Source organism: Odontomachus brunneus, unplaced genomic scaffold, assembly GCF_010583005.1.
Source record: "Odontomachus brunneus isolate Ranch 3 - 2012 unplaced genomic scaffold, Obru_v1 Obru_scaffold_109, whole genome shotgun sequence".
NCBI classification, from domain to species: domain Eukaryota; kingdom Metazoa; phylum Arthropoda; class Insecta; order Hymenoptera; family Formicidae; genus Odontomachus; species Odontomachus brunneus.
The window spans coordinates 657,145-663,156 of record NW_022639559.1 but is presented as its reverse complement, the minus strand read 5'-3'; the positions used below and the strand labels follow the sequence as shown (position 1 = coordinate 663,156).

Sequence of the window (6,012 nt, the reverse complement as noted above, 5' to 3'; positions counted from 1 at the left end):
ACACACACACACACACACACACACACACACACACACACACACACACACACACACACACACACACACACACATAGGGTGTCTGACTTATATCGTACCAGAGCTAATATATAGTTAGAATAAGGGTAAGTAATGGAATTGGTGCTTTTTCTTAAACAATGACGTGAAATTTTGAGATATTAACAATAAAATATTTCTACCAAGCGATAGCCTATTGGCCAATCAGTACACACGCTGCGATGAGACAAACATTATACTCGTTGAGGCATGAGAAACTAGCCAAGCCAACCTGTTAGCAACGAGGAAAATGGTCGAAAAAGAATAAACCGCGCTGGGTGGAGGATGATCAGTGATACGATTTCGAGCCCGGGTATGCAAGCATTTTTCTCCTTCCACTTACATACATAGAACGCTCTGTCTATTTGTGTGAAGATCATCGTTATATAGATCAACATAGCGCTCAATGTAAGTGGAAGAAGAAAAAGGCTTGCGTGCGTGGGCTTGAAATCACATCACTGATCGTCCTCCGTCTAGCGTGCACTTTACTTTTTCGGCTATTTTTCTCGTTGCTAGGAGGCTGGTCCGGCTAGCCTCTCATGTCCATGCGACAGCGCGTATAGCGTTCGTTTAATCGCAGTGTACGTGCTGATTAGCCAGGGCTGCCGCTCAGTAGAAATCTTTCCACGTTAATATCTCAAAATTTCACGTGATTGATTAAAAAAAAAGCACCAATTCCATTACTCATTTCGACTTATTCTAGCTATATATTAACTCTGATACCGTACGAGTCAGACATCTTGTATAAGGATATCATAATTAAGTAGAGAAGTGTTTTCTTCAAGTCAGGACACTGAATTCTGCAGGCCAAATCAAATCGACAAACTCATTTTTTCATTCGAATTATAATTATCGCGATAATTAGAACATGTCCGCTCACCGCGTAACGCTAATTGTATAATTATATCATTTTTAGTTCATTGTGTCACAATAACTATAGCTCGAATAAGAAAACAATAAAGGAATTTTCGATTCGGTTTGACCTGCAAAATTCACTGTCCATATATTTCTCCATTTGATTGTAACACCCTATATGTACAGGTGTGTCAGACTTGTCTCCGCAATGTTCATGGGAACATAGAACGAATTGAGGTGAACATAAAAAGTCCATACCGGTTTGCGATCTTCATAATAATAGTCCAAATATTAATTATAAAAAATGAAAGATAAAGCATGTGCTGAATGGTAGGATGAGCTCGAGCCGCTTGAACTGTAGCGCGCTCTTGTTTGTAATGATGCACTAAAAACATCCTTACTAGCAACCGAATACCCGTTGGACTGCAAAAACGGTATTTAGCGCCACATAAATTTCCATATAAACAAACCGCCAATCGATTAAGTAAAGCGATTTTGTCACCAACAACAAAAAAACAGCGGTAGCGGCTGTATCAATCAAAACGAGACGCGCTCGCTTCGTTCGAAACAGACCGATCCGAGTCTGCCGCTATGCTACCCTAGTAGCATAAAATATTGACGCAATATTGGAAAATTATGTAAATCCAATGTTAAATATTGAGTATAAACTGATTTCCCAACATTGGTTCAATATTGTAAAATGGATATCGCTTCTTATTTAACCAATATTGGTCAGCAATATTAGTCCAATAGCATTGGACAATATTGGGCAAATGTTAAACCATAATATTTACTCAATTTTTTCACGATGGACATTAATTAGATCCTAATGTGAAACTAATCCCAGTAAACGCTAGATATTCCTGAAAAATTTATAAAATGTTCCTAAAATCCAAAATTAACATTCCAAGAATATTCCAACATATTCATAGAATTTACAAGGAATATTCAAATAAGCGCAAAAAATTCCACTTTTTACAAATATTGGCGAATTGGTTGAAATGAAGAACTAGTCAGCGTTTGCAGACTTTACTTGAAATTTAAAATTACTTGATTATAAATGTTATATCACACTTAAACATTCTCACTAACACTGGGATTCGAACGTAGACTTTGAATTATGAGGCACCTTTGAATTATGAGCCTATTGCTTTAGACACTACACCACTTCTTCGATCAATATAAACATTTTATATTTTGTCTATATATGTTGCAATTAACGCAATAATATAATTTTTTATATAATATAATTTAATTGTAATAAAAATTATATTTTTCGTATTTTTATTGTTAATTTAAACCTTAAATAGTGAGGTGAGGTTTACGAAACACCGTACATTCCATTTCAGTCTTAAAATTTATATAGTAAAAATTTTTTTATTGCTCTTATTAAATAGACAAAGTCATAAGAGATTATGAAATAACGTGTAAATGTTGAAATATAATATTGGCAATAGACTACCATTTATTCAGAGATCAATATTAATATTGTATTAGGAAATATTGACCAATATACTTCCAATGTAAACGCAATATCCTGTAAACATAACATTAGTCGTTCATTGGCCTTCATTTTATATGTAATATTCATTCTATGTAATATTCATATTATGTTGGGAAATATTGGCCAATGTATTTTCAATGTAAATCCAATATTATATAAATATTTTACGTATAATATTAGTTATATATTTGTAATTATTCCATGCCTAATATTGGCTTAACATTGAGGAATTTAGCCAATATAAATGCAATATCATCTTATTATTGACACGTAATATTGGCAATAAATTAGCATTTAATCTATAATCAATATTGATATTATATTGGCCAATATTGACTATTGCATTTCCAACACAAGTGCTAGTGCAATTGTTGAAACATAACATTGGCCGTATGTTGGCTTTCATTCTATATGTAATATTCATATTACATTGGGAAGTATTAGCCAATGCATTTTCAATGCATTTTCAAAATGCAATATTGCGTATTTATTGATATATAATATTGGCAATAGATTAATATTTATTCTAAGATTAATATTAATTTTATATCGGGAAATATTGGCCAAAGTATTTCCAATGTAAATCCAATATTATATAAATATTTAACGTACAATATTAGTAATATATTTTTAATTATTCCATGTCCAATATTGGTTGAATATTGGAAAATATTAGCCAATGTATTCCCAAGATAACCAATGTTTAGCCAATGTAAAACCAATAAATTTTGCTACTGGAGTAAATGTTCCGAGCCGATAGTAAAGCATAGACCGTATTGCTTATCATTGTAAAGTAGCTAATTCACGGATCCGGAGATAATATGTTCACTTTCTCCATCGAGCATTCTCGGCACTTACTCATCGACGCCATGGCCACGGACACGAGGTAGTGTGTTGTCTGCTATCTCGACCGACGTTCTCGATACCTAGCCGTTACATTGCGTCACACAATCGTATGTTCGCGATTACGTGCGCGCCGCCATTTGAACGAGTATCAGAAATAGTGCGTTCGCTATCTCCGTCGAGAGTTCTTGACACTCGTTCTCCATCGACAAAGAACAGACCCGGGACAATGAATTCGCTGCTTCGATCGACCTGTCGACGCTTGAACACCGCAACTTTGCCGACCGGACAATCTCGCCGATCCGCATGCTTAGCAAGGCATTGCTTACTATCATCCGCGGCGATCGCCTGAGCCGTCCTGAAACGTCCGAATTCGTTTAAAGTCGCGCCCGAACCGATACAATCACCATTTGCAATCCGCGTGCCAACCGTCCCAACGTGACACTAACTCGCGATCTTGCGAGCGCAGTCTACCGATCCTCGTTTACGCTATACGCTTCGCTCCACCATACGACTAGACCGAGTTCATCGCAATCCGACCGCTAGTGAATCACTAGTGACTGTTAGTGACACCGATATCTCAGCGTTCTCATCGCGACATCGTCGCAATCTCATCGCAATCCGAACGCGTAGTGAGTTACTCCAACAAGTTTACTGTTATTGTTTTTAGAAATACATTTATTTTTATTATTTATAATTTTCGCCTTAAGTTTCTTTGCTACTGAACTCTGCTTCGGCGAGCACAGATCCAGCGACTAACTCCGAAAATAACCGAGAGCGGAATTCGGCCGTTACAAGCTCATCTAGCGTGGATGTCTGGTGTGCGACGGAAGGAAGGACAACGCACTGCTGCCTATATTTATATCGCTGCGCTTCTATGTTTCTTCGTATCGCATCAATACTTCTTCCCATTCAGTGTGCGTTTTTTTCTTATTTTATCTTAATCTTCCATGATTAATATCTCGATTATTATATCACTGCGCTCCTACATCTTGCCACACCACGCTAAGGCGCAGCGTTATAAGCACAGGCAATACGTTGTTTTTTTCAATTGCTGCGCACCGACATCCGCGCTATATTATTGGAATGCGCTATGACTCGAGCGCTCCGTCTTCTACCATTCAGCGCACGCTTTTCCTTAATCTTTTGCATTTAATTTCTCGGTTAATATTGTAAATATATTATTACGAATATCGCAAAACAGTATAGGACTTTTATGTTCACCTCAACCCATTCTATGTTCTCATAAAATATACGTAGGAGAATCTGGGATATCGTGATATATGGAAGGAACGCTCGACCCGCTTGAACTGTAACGCGGTCCAATTTGTAATGATGCACCAAAAGCATCCTTACTAGCGGCCTGACTAAACACTCGTTAGGCCACAAAAACAGCCCTTACTATCACTAAATGTATATAGAAGGTTTATAAATCATATTTAGAGGATTTTATCAATAATATTCAAGTCTGAATAATATTCTATTTATTTCAGACGTCTTTAGGATGTATCTAACATGTATTTTATTTTAGGTATATTTATACTACCTGGAATAATATAAATTAATAAAATATATCGAGACTCTTCTCTTTCATTAATCCATCTTTAAAAATAATAAATTAATAGATATAATCTCAACAAATTAGTTTTATATTTTGTTATATAATTTGTCCCCGAATACAACAATCGGTTAACTCTTAGGTTCGGTTTCACCAATGAATTTAAACGTCGCTTAAACTTTAACCTGAGCTTAAATCTTTCTCTGAAGAGTTTAAACGCAGTTAAGGCTTAATCGACGTTGATGGAACCGGACATTAGAATGCAAATGTCACAAATGTGAAACATGAAAGTCATTGCTGTGCACGGACAGCGCCTAAAAATATAAAAATATAATGACGTTTAATTCAGTGTTGCCAACTTAGTTATTTTTTAGCTACACTTAGCTTTTTTTATTTAGCTCGCAAAAATTGACTTTCTATTTAGCTACCTTTTGGAGTATATTCATAAAAATGACGAAATGATAGGATAGCTAATTTAACATGATTGATTTGTTAAGAGTCTGCAGAGTCATAATTAAAACTTTTAGTAGAAAATTATGAAGCAGGCAAAAGTATACAAATATCACAATTACATAGTAATTTTCTTTATATTTTGGTTGAAATTTCTAAAATAATTTAATTGTTTCACGAATCTGCATGTGTGTGAAAGGTTTTCGTACTTTTCCTGTAAATCCTTAAGACTCGGCAACAATCGGATTTAGAGAGTTGCGAGTTCCTACAATGGCTGCATTATAATATTCATTAAAAAAGCACTAAAAAACTATAGTTATAAACTATATAGTATTATGTTGCGATATACTATAGATTCTTAGTACTGTCAATTTTAAACATAACCATTAAGAATTGCGTCATCATTTATAGGTGTAATAATATTGATAATATTAATTTCATGAAATTTAAGCTACATCTGCTGTCTTCATTTATATAAATTACATACCTTATACTATCACAATACAACGTTTATAACTGATAAATCATGTTAGGTTTGTCCTTGGAATTTACATTGTAATGCAACATCGTTCTTTTTTCTTTCAACGCTCAATTATATACTTGTTTCACTCTAAAGATAAAAATTGCGACTTAGTTTAACTAAAAAAAAAAAAAACAAAAACAAAAACAAAGCTATTATCGAAACACACACACACACATATATATATATATATATATATATATATATATATATATATATATATATATA

The 6,012-nt window shown here is 34.6% G+C and overlaps 1 protein-coding gene across 8 annotated transcripts in view; it reads right to left on the bottom strand.

Annotated features, from left to right (window-relative positions):
* The window catches only part of LOC116849243 (potassium/sodium hyperpolarization-activated cyclic nucleotide-gated channel 2), a 391,135-nt gene that overhangs the window by 125,360 nt on the left and 259,763 nt on the right, over nucleotides 1-6,012 (bottom strand). The window lies entirely within an intron of this gene.